General features: G+C 40.7%; 1 protein-coding gene across 8 annotated transcripts in view; it reads right to left on the bottom strand.

The window, feature by feature from the left end:
* The window catches only part of LOC139765875 (uncharacterized), a 76,732-nt gene extending 56,293 nt beyond the window's left edge, over positions 1-20,439 (bottom strand). For 4 of the 8 annotated variants that reach the window (XR_011716753.1, XR_011716751.1, XM_071693740.1 and 1 more), the window contains exons 1-2: positions 20,272-20,424; positions 19,565-19,743 (exon numbers count right to left, since the gene is read on the bottom strand). The gene's annotated coding sequence lies outside the window, so the exon portion shown is untranslated. Of the gene's footprint in view, positions 1-19,564; positions 19,744-20,271 lie in introns of all 8 variants that reach the window. The other 4 variants (XM_071693743.1, XM_071693742.1, XM_071693741.1 and 1 more) reach the window with 4 other exon arrangements.
* Positions 20,440-23,859: the final 3,420 nt, after the last annotated feature.

Genomic DNA, 23,859 nt, shown 5'->3' on the forward strand with positions numbered 1-23,859 from the left:
AGTGATTTCAACCATTTTCATTACTTTTGATATTTCGCACTATACTTGAGTGTTGTAAATGCTCTATGCATATTCTTTCACTCGGCAGATTTGCTTTAATTAAAAGGTGGTAGTAAGCATCAGCCTCACAGTCTAAAGAATGCTTTAAAGTGTCGCCATCGGTTTGGCATCACCTTGTTTTGATGTTCCGTAAAACCCAGCCTACAATTTTCTTTGAAAAAGCAATGGTTGTTTTCCTGTGCTTCTAAAGATTACCTGATTAAAGACATCTCCTGATTTGGTATTCTCCTCTCCCGTGATATGACGATTTACGTCTTGTATTCTTTACAGGTTCCAATCCAATTATCCAGTTTCCTCCATGATTGTTGTGTGCCCGTGTCTTCTACAAATAAGGTTATCATGCGCATTCAGGCGTCATTTGTAAACAGCAATATAAAACGGTAGTTTATGTCTGTATCTCTGTCATGTTGTCTGTATCTCTGTCACGCATGACAATGAAAAACAAGGCAGGTGCCAGTACGGCGCCTTAGGGAGTAGAGCTTTTACAATTATTAGAATGAGAGACAGAGGAAGTGCAAACACAGTACCCTGGGGAACACAAGTTTTTAGACACACGAAAATGAAACACAACAGAGGTGAAAGAAGAGTGCCCAGGAGATTTTCGGTTTTCTCACTGTGGAGGCACTTCACACGTTGGGTGCATTACGATATGTTGGGGTGGGGTGAGGAGTACAGGGGAGCTCCAGGTTAGTGAGGTGAAGAGGTTAAATGCTGAGGGGTGTGAGTAGGTCAAGGAAGGTGGAGTGATGTTGGTGGTGAGGATGTGAGAGTTAAGGAAGGCTAGCTCTCATCAATGTTGTTCATTTACTTAATAGAATAATTCTTTACATGGAGTGACTGTGAGTGATGATCTTAAAGTGTTTAAGTATTTAAAGGTGCCGGCGAGGGTGGAACAGGTGGTGTTGGGTTGGGTAGGGGTAGGGGTAGGGGGGGACCAGGCAGGGGTATTGAAACGAGGAGTGACCTGCAGTGTCGGTTGTGGGGTGGCGGGGGGTTACAGGGAGTTGTTGGGGTTGCACTGCCCGCACCACCTGCCATTCAACCCATTAATTAGCCTATCAGCAAAATGGTTTCAGTCAAACCGCCATTTAGTGGTTAAATTGTTCATATGATGGGCATTAAGAAGTATAATGCGAGATTATAATGTTTTAAGCACAATTTACTTGATATGTGTTGATATACAGGACTGGAGGGTCAGGAGAAAACCTAAAATAGAATTTTCAACTTGACAGCAACAGCCAGAACAATGGACGAACTTAGATGTGACTACAGCTAGCAAGTGTGTCAGTGGACCAGTAGTGTCAGTGGACCAGGAGTGTCAGTGGACTAGGAGTGTCAGTGGACCAGTAGTGTCAGTGGACCAGTAGTGTCAGTGGACTAGGAGTGTCAGTGGACCAGGGGTGTCAGTGGACCAGGAGTGTCAACCAGCAGCGTCAGTGGACCAGTAGTGTTAGCGGACTAATAGTGTCAGCCAGTAGTATCAGTGAACCGGGAATGTCAGTGAACCAGGAGTGCCAGTGGACCCAATTCACGTACGTAAGGTAAGTGTGTCAAGACCAGTAAATCAATGTATACATCTGACACAAGTATCTATAGTGCTTTATCTACCATCTCTTTTTTCCTTTCAATTCTCCATTCTTTATTTGTTATCTTTCCTCCATTAATTGTCATATCATTTCTTTTTCGTTAATCCCCCTCTTCCCATTTCTCATCTTTTTTATACTTCTTTGTTTTCTTCTCCAACTCCTTCTTATATTGTTACTTATTTCCTTTTCTTTCCGAGGTTACCAAGGGGACAGAGTCAGATGCTGAAGGTTATGACCCGGTAACCGTGCAAGCTTCCCAACACATTATTTCACTCTTGGCAAGAAAGCTACGAATTCTAATGACCCCTCACACAGTACGTGCATACTAAACACATTAATCATATTGATGTTGCAACATTTGACAGTCACACTGAAATAACATACAGATGTACAACAGATTACAGTTACAATTATAAAGGCTTTTATTGAATTAATCAAATTACACTTTCTTTAATATTTGATCTTTCATTCCAGTGCTAAAATGTTTCCTGCATCGTGCCTGTGGGGAAATTCAACAGATAAAAGTTCATGAAGACTACAAAAAAAAAAATTTTATACGTCCAAAAGCAAGAACACTAAATGTAAAGTTAATCATGACATGATGTTGACTTCCATTAACACAACACAACAGTTATCGCCTCTTCACAGAAAATAGTAGGATGGTTTCTGCGAACCTTCACCATAGAGAGACAAAGCCAGTGATGGCACATTTCACTGTATTTATGTACACTCTAAATTATACCGTTGTGTACCAACGCGGCTTTTTAAGACGAGCAATAACGAGAAAAAACCCGAGTTAGCTCTGTGTTAACGTAACCAAGACTAAACCTACGCTACTACGAGCAATCACGCCGCCCGACCGGAGCGCAGCGGGAAGCATCTATCATTGTTCACACTTGACAACCTCGGAATTCCCAGCCAACATCTGGAAACTATTTCTTAATAGGGAGTCCGTCAAGTTTACATGGTACCACAAGTGAAATACCAGGAACAACATAACACTAGTGAATGTGAGGGCACCACAGTACATAGGACTAGTGAATGTGAGGGCACCACAAGTACATAGGACTAGTGAATGTGAGGGCACCACAGTACATAGGACTAGTGAATGTGAGGGCACCACAAGTACATAGGACTAGTGAATGTGAGGGCACCACAAGTACATAGGACTAGTGAATGTGAGGGCACCACAAGTACATAGGACTAGTGAATGTGAGGGCGCCACAGTACATAGGACTAGTGAATGTGAGGGCACCACAAGTACATAGGACTAGTGAATGTGAGGGCACCACAGTACATAGAACTAGTGAATGTGAGGGCACCACAAGTACATAGGACTAGTGAATGTGAGGGCACCACAAGTACATAGGACTAGTGAATGTGAGGGCACCACAGTACATAGAACTAGTGAATGTGAGGGCACCACAAGTACATAGGACTAGTGAATGTGAGGGCACCACAAGTACATAGGACTAGTGAATGTGAGGGCACCACAAGTACATAGGACTAGTGAATGTGAGGGCACCACAGTACATAGGACTAGTGAATGTGAGGGCACCACAGTACATAGGACTAGTGAATGTGAGGGCACCACAAGTACATAGGACTAGTGAATGTGAGGGCACCACAAGTACATAGGACTAGTGAATGTGAGGGCGCCACAGTACATAGAACTAGTAAATGTGAGGGCACCACAAGTATATAAAGAGCAAATAACGCCAACATCCGGGTGCTAACACTCTTCATCTCTCTAACTGTTAATATTAGAAACATTGAACCAGTCGGTGCAAATATCTCCGAGGTGCACTTAATCAGCCGAGTTGTTGAAGATACGTGAGCCTGCAGGTGGCAGCTTCAGGCAGATTAACTGATCAAAGAAGCAGCACTGGAGCTTAGTTCTACACCAAGTTAGATACACTATTTTGTAATTCTTCGAAATACTAAATGAATTAAAAAAAGAAGTTTCTATTTTTGTCAGAATTTCTTGTGTATATTATTGACGAAATTTACAGTGTTGATGGTTTTGTTCCTCTCACACTTCTACAGTTTATGCTTATCCCTCAGCTTTCTCATTAGCTTTTTGATCTAACTGGCTATTTCTCCATCATCCAACAGGTCATTCCTTCATGATCCACCAGATTATTCCTTTTACGTACCTATGCTACTGGAATGACTAATACTGCTACTACTACTATTATTACCACTACTACAGCTACTACTATTACTTCTACTACTACTCCTACTACTACTTCCAATATTTCTACAACTACTAATTATTACTATTTCTACTGCCACTACCACTACAGCTATTAGTCTCTCATTCCATCATTACTCCTTTGAGGACAATAAGAGAGAATGAAGTCAAGGAACTTTTGAAATAATTATTTGCAAGTTGGAGGTCACAAACAGTTGCCAGACGAGGCATCCTACTGCTACCACCACATGGTGAATACATGGTCAATATCTGTTCAATGATAGGTGAATATCTGTCGAATGACAGGTGAATACCTACCTGGTGAATACTTGTTAAAGTCTTTGTGCGTCGCTCTTTAACTTGGGGACTTTCTTTGGCCTTCTCCCTGTCGTTGGCTGTGCTTCACAGTTATTCAAAAGACAAGGATATTCTGGGGTCGTGAGGGGTTCAGGCAGGCAGGAGGCAAGGTTGATTTTTGTCTTATTTTGGTTGTACTAGAAGTTACAGGGTGTGTTCTGAAGCTGTTGCGGTTCAGTAGTTACTATACTTTAACGTTACACAGTTTGAGTATGTGGCACAGCTTCCATACCAGCACAGATTTCATGTTTTGAGACTGATAAGATAACACAGCAGAATAATCAAGCTGGGCCAAGCACAAAACTCACATCTGAGGATCTAGAGATATCAGACTGCTCAGGACTATATAACGAAGGACAACTGGTCGGTACAGTTAAACAATACAAACATACAAACAGGCTTCTGTTGTGTAGCGGTAAGCGTCCCAGGCCAAGGTTCACGCATGGGTTCGAATACTGGCCGGGGAACTCGTCGTAGGCCGACTGCCACGCGCAGGATTCGAACCCATGTGGATCCGACCACCACGTTGGCCCGTGCTAACTCATGATCAGTATCGTGTGTGTGTGTGTGTGTGTGTGTGTGTGTCAGAGTAAAGACATTTTACATATATGCAAGGTTAAGAGACGTTGTAACACAAGTGTAAAGCTCTTTCCCAAAACACACAAATCCAAATCACAAACAGTAACCACACACACAAAAAACAGATACAGATATATGTAAGAGTAAGAGAGAGCCACGCCCTGGGATCGCAAGACGCACTGCTATCAACAGATTACAAACTGGACATGTGAGGGACAATGACAGCCATACCGCTGGGGCAGACAGCCACACCCCTGGGGCAGACAGCCGCACCCCTGGGGCAGACAGCCACACCCCTGGGGCAGACAGCCACACCCCGGGTCAGACAGCCACACCCCGGGCAGACAGCCGCACCCCTGGGGCAGACAGCCATGCGCCTGGGGCACACAAAGTCTTTCCTGACGAAGTTCCATGTCGATTGATATAACCTCCAGGAATGTGAGAACTTTATGATATACGAGACAAAATATTTTGCTGTGAATTTGAAGGTAAGGCAGACATAAAAGATGAAGCAGATTTAAGTATCAGCCAGATGTAAACAGTTATCATACGATAATAACCAACTAGATTTATCTTTAAAGGAGAATTCCAACCCGTTTTCTGATGTACTAGTTTAGAGACTATAGGTGGATTGCCCTTCGACAGAAAATTTGAGTGATATGTGCTACATTTTCTCATACCATCTTAAATATTCAAGTTTACGTCGTAGTCAATGCATCAAGAAGTGATCTACAGAACATCAATACATCATACATCAATATAGTACGTGTATGACATGCAAATGATCTGTATAACACAAATTCTAAGGCAGAAATAACTGGGCAATCCTCAAGTCACCTCTGGAAGCAGTGACCAGGGTGGTGGGCATGGTTAGTAAGCACTTGGTTGTGGTCAGTATCTCTAAATCTATGAGACCAAACTTTCTCATGTACCAGCCCACTAGATACCTATATCATTTGGACACTTCTAGATAAACATAAAGTATATAATGAGGTATACAACTGTATCATGTATACAATGAGGTATACAACTGTATCATGTATACATCCGGTATACAAGTATAATTGATGGTGGTGGCTACAAGCAGACGTGGCTACGTAACATCAGGTAACAAAGGTCACAACATACAGTTACAGCCGTGTAACAAAGGTCACAACATACAGTTACAGCCGTGTAACAAAGGTCACAACATACAGTTACAGCCGTGTAACAAAGGTCACAACATACAGTTACAGCCGTGTAACAAAGGTCACAACATACAGTTACAGCCGTGTAACAAAGGTCACAACATACAGTTACAGCCGTGTAACAAAGGTCACAACATACAGTTACAGCCGTGTAACAAAGGTCACAACATACAGTTACAGCCGTGTAACAAAGGTCACAACATACAGTTACAGCCGTGTAACAAAGGTCACAACATACAGTTACAGCCGTGTAAACGGTGGAAAATCTCGAGGGGGGGGGGGGGCTGATGCATCCTGCTTCACCATCAGAATATGATAGATTTATAAGCACAAATTATTCTTCATAACTAAAGGTAAACATTCCATAAACACATCACATACAGATGACCTACGGAGACATATTGTTTCCAGCTTGGAGCCCCTGATAAAAAAGTTTTCACGACCAAAAAATTATATACACTGGTATACACAAGAGCTATACTTAAAATCCAGTTTCCAGAATGGTAATACTTTGGAGGAATGGGAACATTTTCTACAATTAGAGGCAATACCAACAGGGGGTCGAACCCTGAGATCCGGGGGAATCTCTTGACAGGATATTGGAGACTGAACACTCGCCCATCAAATATTTCTCGCAGGTGAATATTCTGAACCATTCTTGATCGTATGAGAGGATTTTAGTGAATGACGCCAATGAGAAAAAGAAGAATGATAATTTCAGCGATCAATGTTTGTAATTCATTCTTCGCTATTTTAATATCTCATGACAGAGACATCTGTCTATATATAACAGTTACACTCTATACAGAGCTGGTTCCCTGAATATATAACATACTCTATATAGAGCGGATACAATATATTACTGGAAATATTGCAGAATATATTGACAATCTGACATCCAAATTCCAATTGAAAACATATACATTCCTCTCCAAATGTAGGAAGCAGCACCATTCATGTTTACTCACTGTCATTCATTCTTTGGTCGCGAACGTTCATATCCAGCGGCTGGGGTCACTGCTGTACAACATTTACTGGAGTGATCAAGTAAGCCAGGTGTAAGATCTTCTGGAACCTCGATCTCCTCTATCCATAATTTTCCTTCTTCTTAAGTGAAATTCTACAACTTCATAAAAATTTTTGTAGCAACCATTAGCCAAGCTCAAGTTAAGAGAGGTACGTCAATCAATTGTAAACTACCGGACTTCTGTATTATTTTCTTTTTACAGAATTGTGCTGAACCTTGGAAGGAAGGTGGTGGAAGGTTGGCTTACGGGGAAACCCGGCTGGAAAAACACTGTAGGATTGTCAACTATCTCAATACTCTTGATACTCCCTCCTGGACAAGTATCATCGAACCAGTGTCTCGCCGAGTCTTTGTAAACCTTATCCCTTCCAGCAGCGACTCGTTAGCTAGTGAGGAGTAACAAGTGGTGTGGGCAGCTCGTTAGATGGTGAGGGTTAACGAGTGGGGTGGGCAGCTCATTAGTTAGTGAGGGTTAACGATTGGTGTTCATGCTATGTTTGTCTTACCAGACTGACCGTCTGGGCCAGTGGTTGGTCCAGATCGCACCGCTGATCCACATGAGCTGTACTTGGTCCTAGGGCTGAATCCGGACCCCAGGCTGGACCCGGGCTCCAGGCTGGACCCGGACCCCAGGCTGAATCCGGACCCCAGGCTGGACCCGGACCCCAGGCTGGACTCGGACCCCAGGTTGGACCCGGGCCCCAGGTTGAACCCGGGCTGTACAACAAGAACTGTCGTTGTCAATCTATCTTACTTTTTTCAACAATTTTTGTCTCTTCTGAGGCAACTGCGTATTTAAGGTAAACATCATCAATTCGTTTTCTATCGCTGAAACAAAATTGCCGTTTTATACATCAACATTTCCAAACGGAACTTATTGGCACTTGTGAAAGATATATTGTCACCATGATGTTTTCCTAGACTTCATCTTCATTTATGATTATCAGACAAGCTCTAACAAGACTGCCTAACTGCATCAGTTCTAAAGAGAAACTGAGCGTGATAAAAGCTAATATAAACCCTGGCCAATCCTCACGTAAATCCGAGTATATAATCCTTCTAATCTCCCTGGAGTTAATCTGGATGGTAAATCCTCCTGCACATCGATGTTGCCAGAATTCAGTGTCAACCTAACATGCATTAACCCCGTCTGTCAGTCACATGAAACATGCAGATATCATCATCGCTCGGACCTCCTGAATCTTGCTTGATATCTGTTGAGAAGCTGATGTTTTCACAGTGGAAAACTGCGAATGCTGTATTGTGTTTGTAGGTTAAAATCTGGCTTTGTTTCAAGTCAACATTCTGGTTGTGTTTCAGAGCAACAAAGCGGCTGTTTCAAAGGAAAGAACTAGTTATTTCAAAGCATCAAACTAGCTGTGTTTGAAAGCATGAAACTGGCTCTGTTTAATATCCGTAATAGAAATAATCAGTGTTAAAGTCTGAGAGTCAAACCTGAAGTATTCCTCATTCACTCCGGCGCCAACACTGAGGTACTCACACGGTAGTCACATGCACAACAAAATAATGACTAAGCTAGAAAAACAAACATCAAATTTATTCAAATTACAAAAGAAGAAATTCCTCTTACAACCAAACTAAAGCCTGAGTAAATCATAGAAAAAATTGAAGGAATTGTAGTCTCCACAATATATATATATATATATATATATATATATATATATATATATATATATATATATATATATATATATATATATATATATATATATATATATGAGAGAGAGAGAGAGAGAGAGAGAGAGAGAGAGAGAGAGAGAGAGAGAGAGAGAGAGAGAGAGAGAGAGAGAGAGAGAGAGAGACCTTGTTCCAGGTCTTGGGTCTGGTCTGCCGTGGGCCGAACCTGTCATGTTGATGCAATCGAATGTAGAAGTTCCATGGAGAATGAGGCTCCTTGCGGAACCCGCCGCAGCCCAGTTCTGATCCATCTCTAGCCATACCAATATACATATACATATATCACTCCTTTCGTAATTTTTCAGATGACAACCCCCTATTGTAATATGACTCCTCCAGTACCTGTTTATATGACACCCTCCTTATCATGAAGTAACCCAACACTAATGACAATAAATGGAGACATCTTTGTGTATCATACACCAGCAAGATGGGGATACTGACCATGGCTGAGCTAGATAATACAATGTCCTACATGTCAATACAACGAAACACGTTAGCTTTCTTGACGAGAATTCTGCCTCTGCTTATGGTCCTCGTGCTCTTCTCATGATGGACATTTTTCATCTATTATGCAAAAGAAAACGCAAGATATATATATATATATATATATATATATATATATATATATATATATATATATATATATATATATATATATACCTGGTGCATACACGACAGTAGCCCCGTGAAAAACAGCGATGGTAGGTTGATAGATTTATTTTTTCATCTTTTGTCTTTTATATACATAGAAATACAATATTCGCCCGGCACCGGCCACTGAGCCAATTCACGCTTTGTTTGGTGGAAAAAGTTCGGGTCAGAGATAGATATATATTGCAGTTGGTCTGTCGGTTGGTCGGTAGGTTGGTCAGTTGGCTGGTGGGTCTGTCGGTTGGTCGGTAGGTCTCTTGGTTGGTCGGTAAGTCGGTGTCTCGGGTTGTCATCCTTTTCTTTTAAATATCATTAGACTTATCATTCACAAGTAAATGTAACATTGTAGACCTGAGTAATTAAGCTGTGAAACTGAATTAGGTAAACAAGGAACTGTTATAAGTGAGCTTGAAAGACCTAAATACACTTTGCCATAATAACCTTGTCTGCCCTCATATGAGGTCATGAACTCTGACCCAGAGTGGCCACTCTTTAAAGTCATGGTTTATGTTTATCGTTCAGGGTAATTCAGCCGTAACCTAGGCGCACTATTGGCTAGAATAAGGTCACATACACCGTCCCTTAACAACTTCATTCTGCCTCGTGTATATGAATACCCATATCATCATGTACACTACAGATATATTCTATTTCTATCTGATTTCTGTTCTGAATGTCTATCATACCCTTTCCCTCTCCTTCCTCCTCCAAGCATCCCTCCCCTCCCGTGCCAGACACCCAGCACCAGCCCTGACCCTCCGTCGGCAACACTCCCATGGCCACGTCAGGTACCATTCATTTGACCATCGTCTACTTTCAACATTCTGTTACATTAAATACAGCCAGAGGATGGAAATATACAGGGGAAAAGCACACAATGTAAACATTAGCGTTATAACAAGGAAGGGAGTTAAAAAAGACATTCTTTCCACAGACAGAGTGGCAGCCCACTGATCAATGATGATGTGTGCAGTGGTTGGGTTGTGCTGTCAAACTTCAACTTAGGGAGGAGGGATCCCAGGTAGTAGAAGGTGACGGTGGCATGGATGATGCTATAGCTTCCTCCCGAACTGCTGAATGAGGTTTAGGTGATGGTTGGAGAGAGTTAGTGGGAGAAGTGCGTTGAAAACTTCTTGACAAGCTATGTAAAAGGGACCGAGGATGATCTTGTTTTTTGTTCAAGCACGGGGTCCATTTGTCTTGAGTCTACGAAGGTAAAGACGATAACAATAGGGTCTTTTGATTGTACTGACGTGTTCCTTTATCTTAAGAATATCGTCCACAGTGTCACTGAGACGCCTGGTGTATTGAACAACCTGGAGGAGGTTGGACGTAATAACAGTAGGAGTGGATATGATATATTTGTATCCCTGTCCCTCAAGAAGACGTAGCCAAAATATAGGGTAAATGTACAAGTCGTTTTCTTCTTCCCGGTTCCCAGTCCACAAGAGACAGTCTATTGATGTGTGTTGCCTGTGTGGCCCAGCAGGTCTTCCTTACAGCAGCAGCAGCGGCAGGCCACACACTTCGCCTTGTCATTAACCCAAACCCGGAAATAACGTCTATACACAGCTGATGTTATCTTGGCAGAAAGGGAATGGGGTCGGTGGTAGCATTAAACACTTTCTGTTATTACCATGGAATGTATCTGATCATCTTTTTCCTAGTATACCTATGAAACACAGTAATTAAAATGCATCAATCAATATGGACAAGAAAAAGACCCCTTTTGTTGTAAAATCAAAGGCCATTTTGACTTTTTTGTTTTGATAATTGTTATTCTTTTCCAGTTCCTAGGCAATATTGGATATTCCTTTTCCGCACCCAAACAGTACCAGCAGACATTTGCATGTTCGGAAATGCAAACTGTTTATGAGGCTCGTATGTATCAAATATCATACTTGTAGCCACTGAAACTATCATGGCTTAGTGTGTGTTAAGTGTTGTCTGTAGCACAAACTTTTGACTACCTTCTTAACTTTGGTCAATAAAGATGGTAGACACCTAATGCATGCATCCATATATATATATATATATATATATATATATATATATATATATATATATATATATATATATATATATGTATATATATATATATTTTTTTTTTTTTTTTTTTTTTTTTTTATACTTTGTCGCTGTCTCCCGCGTTTGCGAGGTAGCGCAAGGAAACAGACGAAAGAAATGGCCCAACCCCCCCCCCCATACACATGTACATACACACGTCCACACACGCAAATATACATACCTACACACCTTTCCATGGTTTACCCCAGACGCTTCACATGCCCTGATTCACTCCACTGACAGCACGTCAACCCCTGTATACCACATCGCTCCAATTCACTCTATTCCTTGCCCTCCTTACACCCTCCTGCATGTTCAGGCCCCGATCACACAAAATCTTTTTCACTCCATCTTTCCACCTCCAATTTGGTCTCCCTCTTCTCCTCGTTCCCTCCACCTCCGACACATATATCCTCTTGGTCAATCTTTCCTCACTCATTCTCTCCATGTGACCAAACCATTTCAAAACACCCTCTTCTGCTCTCTCAACCACGCTCTTTTTATTTCCACACATCTCTCTTACCCTTACGTTACTTACTCGATCAAACCACCTCACACCACACATTGTCCTCAAACATCTCATTTCCAGCACATCCATCCTCCTGCGCACAACTCTATCCATAGCCCACGCCTCGCAACCATACAACATTGTTGGAACCACTATTCCTTCAAACATACCCATTTTTGCTTTCCGAGATACTGTTCTCGACTTCCACACATTTTTCAAGGCTCCCAAAATTTTCGCCCCCTCCCCCACCCTATGATCCACTTCCGCTTCCATGGTTCCATCCGCTGACAGATCCACTCCCAGATATCTAAAACACCTCACTTCCTCCAGTTTTTCTCCATTCAAACTCACCTCCCAATTGACTTGACCCTCAACCCTACTGTACCTAATAACCTTGCTCTTATTCACATTTACTCTTAACTTTCTTCTTCCACACACTTTACCAAACTCAGTCACCAGCTTCTGCAGTTTCTCACATGAATCAGCCACCAGCGCTGTATCATCAGCGAACAACAACTGACTCACTTCCCAAGCTCTCTCATCCCCAACAGACTTCATACTTGCCCCTCTTTCCAGGACTCTTGCATTTACCTCCCTAACAACCCCATCCATAAACAAATTAAACAACCATGGAGACATCACACACCCCTGCCGCAAACCTACATTCACTGAGAACCAATCACTTTCCTCTCTTCCTACACGTACACATGCCTTACATCCTCGATAAAAACTTTTCACTGCTTCTAACAACTTGCCTCCCACACCATATATTCTTAATACCTTCCACAGAGCATCTCTATCAACTCTATCATATGCCTTCTCCAGATCCATAAATGCTACATACAAATCCATTTGCTTTTCTAAGTATTTCTCACATACATTCTTCAAAGCAAACACCTGATCCACACATCCTCTACCACTTCTGAAACCGCACTGCTCTTCCCCAATCTGATGCTCTGTACATGCCTTCACCCTCTCAATCAATACCCTCCCATATAATTTACCAGGAATACTCAACAAACTTATACCTCTGTAATTTGAGCACTCACTCTTATCCCCTTTGCCTTTGTACAATGGCACTATGCACGCATATATATATATATATATATATATATATATATATATATATATATATATATATATATATATATATATATATTGTTTTATTGTCATAATTGCTTTAGGGCCAATTTCTGGGAGAGAATGTTGGTGTTTATCCAGAACTTCTTTCTCTAGGCTCCTGCAGCCCAAGTCTACGTTACTTGAAACAGCTAGGAACTGTACGCTCTCTTGAAGTGAAAAGTTCTTTCACGAGACAGTACTTCTAATGGTGCAGCCTCCCTAAAGGTTAATCTTCTTTAACGGCGTAACGTCGATCAGGCGGAGTTTGGTAATACCTATATATATATATATATATATATATATATATATATATATATATATATATATATATATATATATATATATATATCCCTGGGGATGGGGGAGAAAGAATACTTCCCACGTATTCCCTGCGTGTCGTAGAAGGCGACTAAAAGGGGAGGGAGCGGGTGGCTGGAAATCCTCCCCTCTCGTTTTTTTTTTTTTTATTTTCCAAAAGAAGGAACAGAGAAGGGGGCCAGGTGAGGATATTCCCTCTAAGTCCCAGTCCTCTGTTGATAACGCTACCTCGCTAATGCGGGAAATGGCGAATAGTACGAAAGAAAAATATATATATATATATATATATATATATATATATATATATATATATATATATATATATATATATATATTTCTTTTTTTTTTTTTTTGCTTTGTCGCTGTCTCCCGCGTTTGCGAGGTAGCGCAAGGAAACAGACGAAAGAAATGGCCCAACCCACCCCCATACACATGTATATACATACGTCCACACACGCAAATACACATACCTACACAGCTTTCCATGGTTTACCCCAGACGCTTCACATGCCTTGATTCAATCCACTGACAGCACGTCAACCCGGTATACCACATCGCTCCAATTCACTCTATTCCTTGCCCTCCTTTCACCCTCCTGCATGTTCAGGCCCCGATCACACAAAATCTTTTTCACTCCATCTTTCCACCTCCAATTTGGTCTCCCTCTTCTCCTCGTTCCCTCCACCTCCGACACATATATCCTCTTGGTCAATCTTTCCTCACTCATTCTCTCCATGTGCCCGAACCATTTCAAAACACCCTCTTCTGCTCTCTCAACCACGCTCTTTTTATTTCCACACATCTCTCTTACCCTTACGTTACTTACTCGATCAAACCACCTCACACCACATATTGTACTCAAACATCTCATTTCCAGCACATCTATCCTCCTGCGCACAACTCTATCCATAGCCCACGCCTCGCAACCATACAACATTGTTGGAACCACTATTCCTTCAAACATACCCATTTTTGCTTTCCGAGATAATGTTCTCGACTTCCACACATTCTTCAAGGCTCCCAGAATTTTCGCCCCCTCCCCCACCCTATGATCCACTTCCGCTTCCATGGTTCCATCCGCTGCCAGATCCACTCCCAGATACCTAAAACACTTTACTTCCTCCAGTTTTTCTCCATTCAAACTCACCTCCCAATTGACTTGACCCTCAACCCTACTGTACCTAATAACCTTGCTCTTATTCACATTTACTCTTAACTTTCTTCTTTCACACACTTTACCAAACTCAGTCACCAGCTTCTGCAGTTTCTCACATGAATCAGCCACCAGCGCTGTATCATCAGCGAACAACAACTGACTCACTTCCCAAGCTCTCTCATCCCCAACAGACTTCATACTTGCCCCTCTTTCCAAAACCCTTGCATTCACCTCCCTAACCACCCCATCCATAAACAAATTAAACAACCATGGAGATATCACACACCCCTGCCGCAAACCTACATTCACTGAGAACCAATCACTTTCCTCTCCTCCTACACGTACACATGCCTTACATCCTCGATAAAAACTTTTCACTGCTTCTAACAACTTGCCTCCCACACCATATATTCTTAATACCTTCCACAGAGCATCTCTATCAACTCTATCATATGCCTTCTCCAGATCCATAAATGCTACATACAAATCCATTTGCTTTTCTAAGTATTTCTCACATACATTCTTCAAAGCAAACACCTGATCCACACATCCTCTACCACTTCTGAAACCACACTGCTCTTCCCCAATCTGATGCTCTGTACATGCCTTCACCCTCTCAATCAATATCCTCCCATATAATTTACCAGGAATACTCAACAAACTTATATATATATATATATATATATATATATATATATATATATATATATATATATATATATATATAAACTTATCATTATACAAATCTTAACAATAAAGTTATCTAATTTGTATAGACCATCACTAATATTAAGATTATAATTCTTTGTGTATTTAATAATAGAAGATTCAATGATATTTCTCTTGGTAAAAGAGTTAGAGTTAATAACTGAGATGGCGTTACTCCAGTCAGTACAATGATCGTAGTTCTTGACATGATTAAACAAGGCATTTGGTTCTTGTCCCGTTCTTATACCATATTTATGTTGCTTAAGTCTAACAGAAAGATCCTTACCAGTCTGACCAACATAAAATTTATCACAGTTTCCAAAAGGCACTTTATAGATGCATCCAAGAGAATTTTCTGGTGAATTCCTGATTAAGATATTCTTTATAGTATCATTGTTGCTAAAGGCAACATTTACATTAAAGGATTTAAGCAACATGGGAAGCAAAGTGAAATTATTATTAAAAAGGAGAACTAAAAGATTCTTGGTGCCATCTCAGTTAGTTTGCTCCAGACGCTGCCGCACAAAAGAAGGAAAGAGAAATTGGCAACACTTCTTGAACTATCACGCTCTACAACAGTCTCCCATGAGGATGTTCTCTCTCCAGCAGTTATCACTGTATTCCTACATGGCCTTCATCTGCTCCATGCAAATAATGTCAACATTGTCCCATAGGTACAGACCTCACGGTTATCTCTCAAAACCGTAGCCATGTAAAAGTAATGACGAAGGTGGAACAAAACATCTCGCAGGTGGAACACTGGTTGGTTCAACCTACAGAGATCTACCGTTACATTTTTCAGGCCAGGCAGACTTGTATTCAACAAGCATTCTTGTATCCACGTGCATGATGATCAACTTCCACTCTACCAAACACCAACTATACTATGCATAACATATGTCACTAGCGCTAATTGCAGACAAGGAAAGAAGCTTCAGTATCCTCGACACACATATATCAGCTTTAGTGTAAACTCTGCATCACCTTCCTTGCCATCCACACTTTAGTGTAAACTCTGCATCACCTTCCTTGCCATCCACACTTTTCAAATCAAACATAAGAGAACACATAATACACAATCGCAGTAATAAAAGCATATATTTAGATACTACAAGAAGCAGAGTCATATTTCCTGATAAGAAAGCTAAACACTGGAGAGCAAATCGACATTAACGATAAGAATGTTAGAGTGTGACGTTGGCAGGTGGGTTCCTGCACGTCTCGCTGACTTATAACGAAAGAAATGAATTGGTTCGCTTTTTGGCACGTTTATCTTTGACGTAATGCGTTATAAATTTCGGATTTGGAAAAAATATCTTTCTTGAAAAATATTTGCGAAGAAATTGGTCTCCGGATGGCACGAGACCGTATTATATCGCTGTAGGACAGTAGTGTTGTATTGTAGCGCTGTAGGACTGTAGAATGCTGTATCATATAGCGCCTAAGACGGTACAGTACTGCTTTATAGCACTGTAGACGGCAATTCCCTCTGTCTGTATCTTCCTGCCTGTCTCTTTCTCCGTTTCTCTCCGTCTCTCCTTTGGCTAATGATAATATATCTCAGAGAATGTAGAAAATGAACTTCTTAATGTATTCCAAGGTCCCTAATGTATTCCAAGGTCCCTAATGTATTTCCTGTGACTTGCAACATTATTCTTTATTGTTCAGCTCCACAAACTCCCTGAAGTCTCTCTCTCTCTCTCTCTCTCTCTCTCTCTCTCTCTCTCTCTCTCTCTCTCTCTCTCTCTCTCTCTCTCTCCCCTTCGGGTGAGAGGTAATCCGGCAGGCTGAGTTCACCGTTCATATTAGGGGAAATGTTACATCATCAATGATCACTTCAGCGAGAGCAAGCCATTATCACCGCTTACTTCAGCGGAGACAACCATCACTCCCGCTGAACCTTAGTGGAAATTCATTTCATTTTCACCAGAACAACACATTAAACAAAGCATGGAGCCAGGACAACAATAATTCCTTTGAGGTTATCAGATACCGAACAATATTTCATCTTCCACATTGATATATAGTTCTAAGGACGTACATGTGCACATTTCTTTCGGAAGTATAAAGTCATTCATCTTTCCACCGTTGCACATCTATCAACGCTGTTCAGTTTAGCGGAAATCCAATATCTTTTTCTCTCACCTGCTGAGGGAGGAGCCCCTCCGCCCTCACGACTCACCTTAGCCTAAAAGGTGACGCTTTCTCAGCTTACCTGGGCTGAGGGGGACCCCCCCCCCATCACAGACTCAGCTTGTGTTATCAAAACTCACTTGTGCCAGTCATCACAGTACGACTGAGACAACGTTGATGATCAATTTTAGCTTAAGAGAAAGAAGTCGTTGATAATCATTTCAGAAACGAAACAATGTCGCTGATAATCTTGGCTGAACTGGAACATTTCGGTGATAATCTTGGCTTAATATGAACACCTGGCTGGTAGCATCAATCTTGGCAGAAAAAAGGAACATCGTGTCTGCGCATCTGGGCAAAAAAAAAGATAAAAATGAATAATAAGCACGACCAACCTGTGTTCACGTCACCGGAAATTACCGAGTAGTGCGAGCCGTGTGTTCTCGGGTTGGTGGGTGGGTGGGTGGGGTGTCGTCCTGCTCCCGGACACGGATGTAAGATGTTTCCTGAGGATACACTAGCCGGGGGCACGAGGGCATATCCTGTCGGCAGGATGAAGGAGGAGGAGGGATGGATAGTGAAGGAAGAAGGTGGGAAGTCGGAGGATACATCTCTCAGACAGAACAAAAGAACATAAATAGAACTGTGAAGTTGGTGTCTAGAACAACAAGTAATATTTCTCCTCCAGTGTCTCATTGTTTGAAGAGAGAAACAGTAGACTGCTTCACTCAGTTATCGTTTCCATAACTTCCTCTCAATTTGTTTGCAGTGAATTTGAATTCAAATTTCTATCATGCTGTTGAAGCCAATTATATTGGAAGACTGCATGTTATTAGTGATTAAAATGACCATGTACTGAATCTTACTGCAATCCACTCTCGTATTCATATTACAGTCTACTAGTCCTAGCGGTACAATTCTTGATTCTATACTGGGGAAGGAATGTCTACCCAGAATAGATAACGTTAGATTTAAATCACGTCGTAAGAATGATTATAAAAGAATTTCTAAATAAATCAGGATAGATTTATTCCCACGTTACATGCAACTGCATAAAATTCTGGTTAGAAAAACATTGAATATGTATTTATAACGTGAGAGTCGAGTGTGCAGTCTAACACAGTCGCTCACATCCACGAGTCATCCATCCAACGTTCAGCTTTACACACAACTAGTACTTGGTCATTGTGCCAGAATATGTTAAAATGTACTTCTAACACTAAATATAATGTGTGTGGATTTTATGGCACATTAATAACCGTTACAACCACATATCCAAACTTCCCACATCCAATTCTAAATCACAAGTAATTGTTCATTTCTGGAAAACGTCAGTAAAGATGTATATCTAGATGATGAAGATTCACTATCCTTTAATACTGAAATATGTTTCAGAAAACATATTTCCTCACACTTCAATGAATTTATCTTACTATGAACCTGAAAACTAATATCATGCACGTAGAGTTTTAGCTTATTGGACCATGAAAAAATTTTTGAGGGTATAAAACTATTTCTATCAAGAAATTCTCTAAGAATCTAAAAGTTCTTACTTGATAATTCCCCACAATCTATGCATTGATATATAGGTTATCTGGTCAAGTAACTAGTCACACCAAACAGATAAACTGTATATGAAGGAAATCATCGGAATAATGATACAAATACATTAATTTGACAGTTTTCTTCATTCACTTTATTCTACGAATCTATGATACTTAACTTTTTATCTTTAGTTTTGTGTGTGTATATATATATATATATATATATATATATATATATATATATATATATATATATATATATAGTTCATTTTTGTGTAATAATTTCTGGCTTCATGACCATATAAACAAATGATGGTCGTTATATCCAGCAGTACAGAAACAAATTCATACAACCTCGACTATATATGTTTTGACGTATTGTGCGGTTCTGGTCCTGGCTTAGTGACTTTTGGCTGTGGAGAACATTTGTATAATCAACAACAAGAACAACAATAACAAAATACATTTCCAGTAATTTTTAAGGAGGCTTAAGTTTACTGAACCCAATCAAGACACAATCCACTTACAGTTTCCATAAATAACAGATCTAGGAAAATACTAAGAATATAAACAACAGAGGAATGTTAGTGTAGCAGTGTGTTGGGACACTATAAAACACTCGTGCAGTGAGACGAAATTAACAAAAACTGTAATCAAAACACTTACCCCCATTAACAGGCTGATGAGAGGTCTCCACAATGTACTGTTCAGTGTTCGTAGTTCTTACGGTAATATTCTTAAGATGTCTGTTTGTGTGAGCGTCACCATTACCTTGAATGACATACCTTCCAGTTCATCGTAAGGTAAACCATAGTTCGTCTGGGAAACGAAACTCGTAAAATTCACTGTAATGTAAAAACAAATATCTTGATTCCGTAAACAGTCACTACTGGCACACACAAAAAAGAAAAGGTTTTCTTCCAGAGTAATAATTTTTTGTTTTTTAACACCCACTGTTTACAGTACACTACTAGAGCAATTTCTTGCATAATCAGTAACATCTGATAAATAATTTTGTGCCCTACATATAGGAGTTTTATCTAACCTTCATTGAATATCTAACTCCCAAACCTGCAAGTGACAATTTGCCTTCATTTGTTGTAGCTAAAAAAGGAAAAAAATATCAGCCAATGTGATGGCATCGATCAGTTCAGCTGGTGTTGCCTTCACTGTAGCTGGTCAGGTCGGTATCATGGACTCTCAGTTGCAGACTTTTATATTCAAGAAGAGTTCCTGCAGTAAAGCCAAGGTGTACTATACTATCCCCCATAAGGTGTTCCACGTCCACATTTCGTTATATGATATATACTTTTGCTATTATACGTACCCCAAAATTTACACTCAATAAAGTTCATCATTGCTAATAAACCTACATTTATTATTCTGAGGAATTTTCTCTCATGATTTACTTTCCGGTGAGACAAATTACGTACAGTCAAGCACGCACATACACCCGTAACGTTAGGGAGGCACGCACATCACTTGCCCCATCTATCGTATAGGACGAAACACCCTTGCACGTTGGCGGTCAGGCCACAACTGTCGTTCTGGTGCGGAATTCTCGCCTGTCTGGAAACTCCAGTCACGCGCAGTTACCACTTAGGAATTTTTGTTGGATTACGGCCTGACCTCACATCTATTGTTTGAACATGTCTGATTTTCCTGCTCCATGAATTTTCAGGTAAATATGCTGCAGATTGATACAAGAGTGAGAGTGAAAATAATGCTCAACATAGATGTGTTTGTAGATAGATTTATGTTTAAGTAAAAAAGGAAACCTACACACTGATAACACATCAAAAAAGCATCTTTATGTCTCTTTATCAACCCAGAAGATGGGGTTCAGACGGTCAATCAAACTGCAAACACACGAAATATAGCCATATTGCTTCATATATATATATATATATATATATATATATATATATATATATATATATATATATATAGTGATCTATTTGTTAATCTAAATCTTTGAAGTGAACTTTGACACTCTAGTAACTCCCAGAAATGAATCTAATGACCTTACGAGGACGAACATCTCATTACTTTTGGTGTTCGCATTACGAGCGAGGTAGCGCTAGGAAAAGACAACAAAGGCCACATTCGTTCACACTCAGTCTCTAGCTGTCATGTATAATATATACACATATATGTACACTTGTTCACAATTTCATGCCTTAATATGGTGGCGCCAGGAATAGAGTCATCCGTTCACATCCTCTATTAATAATGGCCGAAGCCACAGCCCGCTATCTACCTATCTACTCCCCTTGCGTCACTCTACAAGGCATTCCGCCAGTCCTCAGGCACCTCACCGAGGGAGGAGAGCGTGACGTGTATGTGGTATACATGGATTTGGAGAAAGTGTATGATGAGGTTGGCAGTGATATGGAGGGCACGATGGATTAGTGGGGAGAATGGAGTGCTACTAATTCCTATTTTTTCTTTACCGGGAGTATCAGGCAAAATAGGAAAGAAGAGGATGTTGTTCGAAATAAACGAGCGTTTGCGCTTATAATCACTAATTTCACCGTGGTTGTTTAACCTGTTCATGGACAAGGGTAGTGAGGAAGATCAATGCAAGGATTTTGGAACGAGCGACTAGTTTGCAATATGCTTGAAGTGGAAGATGGTGGCATGGAAGGTGACTCAGTTTGCAGATAGCACGGGTTTACGGGCAGATTCCAGGCAGAAACACAAGGGGCTGGTTGACGGAGGCTGGGAGAGTGTGAGCAAGGAGAAACTTGAGAGTATGTGAAGACGAGTAAGATGATGAGATGCACTAGGAAGCCGAGGCAGGAGGGTTGACTGTAAGTTTGGAAGAAGAGGACGTGAAGCAAGAATAGTACTTAAGGTACGTGGGAGTCGATCTAGTTGAAGGTTGGATCTACGGGGGATGAACTTAGTCACAGGATGAAGAAGAGAGTCTGGGTCCTGGGCGCATTACCGAACACTGGAGAGGAGAAGCCAGCCTTCGTTAGGGCAGAGAGGGGATATGTATCAAGTTTTAGTGGTCCCGTCGGTGTGAGTCTTGGGCCGTGAATGTAAAGGAAGTAAGAGGGTGGACATGTTAGAAATTAAATGACTTGGGCCACATATGCTGTAAGTTGTGTCGATCGTCTGAGGAATAACTGTGTAAGAAAGAGGTGTGATGATGGACACAGTCTGACTGAAAGGACCTGCAATCGTGCAGAAATGATTCATACATATGGTGAGGATGAGCGCAGAAAATGACGAAGATCTATGTCTTGTTAGTGGAGTGAGCAATGCGGGAAATGAGAGGGTGGGAGGCCGAGGAGATGGAAGGATGGATTGAGGGAGGTTTAGGAATATGAGATCCTGATCATTGAAAAGGATGAAAGCTGCGCTGTGGATAAGATAAAAGGATGTGCTGCGTATCTTGGGGAGGCGGGGAAGCGCTGTCAGGGAGCTGTACCAAGGCAGGTGAGGCTTTTGATGTACACCATGAGCCAGGTTGTGGGACTTGACTGTGGAGGGCAGACAATGGTTTTGGTACAGTATATATTGCAGCCAGAGACCGGACGTATGCAAATGAAGCCATTGTTCGTTATTTCCCGACGCTACTACGCTAAACTAGGGAGGCTATCACATATGATCTTATTCTAAGTTTTAGCGGCTGCCGTAACCCGCTACATAATCAGGACGTCATAACCTCCTAAATACATCGAAAGATGAAGACAAATGGACGGTGGCTGGAAGGATGTATTGGGCTTTAGGCCTCTGATATTCCGGTTAATAAGGACCATCAGCATCAAGTTGTAACAGTCAGGTGAATAAGCTTGAAAACCTTCATCTGTGTCAGGTGTTACACATAACTCATCACATACACACTCTCTGTATACATGACCATGTGACAGGAATCTCCCAGAGTATGCATTTAAGATTCATTAAACTTTCTTATTGTAAAAGTTGAATATTCTAAATGACACATTTTCGAACACATTTTAATATGATAATATCTAAAAATGATATCTAGAAATATATAAATGAAATATGGAAAGCAATTACAACAAAGGCTTACATTGGATTATGAGTATTTATTACGTACACCATAACCTCAGTTGCATAATCTATTTCATGAAATATGATAATGCACACAGAATAACTGGTACAAAGGTTTTTCACTTAATCTGAATCAGTCTACAATTGTCATGAAAGATCATGAGGGGAGAAGTGTTTGAGGAGCAGCAGAGTGAGTGCGTCAGCAGTTATAATGTAAGAGATCGGTGGGTGAATGTGATGGTGATGAGCGATAGGGAGAGGTTCTACCTGCATTATTAAGTTGGAGATGATCCGTGTCCTTGGGTTGTGTTTTCCACAGTCATCATTTGTACGTGAACCATAACCTTTACCATTGTGCGGTGGGTGAATAGACTCACAGTGAAGTAGATGAGCTGACAAAATAGCAGAAAGGCATAAACATAGATAGCTAAGTTATTGGTAATGTAACTGGTTGGTAGGTAACTAAATGGATTGATTAATGGACACTGATAAACATGTATATGGTTATGTGCTCTTCCAGATAAGTACATAATGAATGGGTTAATACATACTTCATTAGAAAGGGACGGATTGACGAAGACATAGATAAAATAGATATATCCAAGGGTATGATAACAGATATTCAAATGGAGAATATACTAACTATACACAGAGAGACAGGTGACAATAGATTAAAAATTTGGATGAGTAGACTGACGAATAAATACGAGGAGGAATGGATAGACAGACAAGGAAATAAAAAGTCAGATATCAGACATACAGCTAATCAGGTAGGCCAAAAAATTATAGATATATGTTTAGATATAACGATTAATAGACATATAGACAGGCAAATATGTAGGGCCTAGAAAATGAACAGGAATCATCAGATACAAAAGAAGAATGGACTAATCTTGCACTTATCCATTCTATGATTGGCTTGTATAATGTATCGA

The sequence above is a fragment of the Panulirus ornatus genome, chromosome 56, assembly GCF_036320965.1.
Source record: "Panulirus ornatus isolate Po-2019 chromosome 56, ASM3632096v1, whole genome shotgun sequence".
In the NCBI taxonomy this organism is placed as follows: domain Eukaryota; kingdom Metazoa; phylum Arthropoda; class Malacostraca; order Decapoda; family Palinuridae; genus Panulirus; species Panulirus ornatus.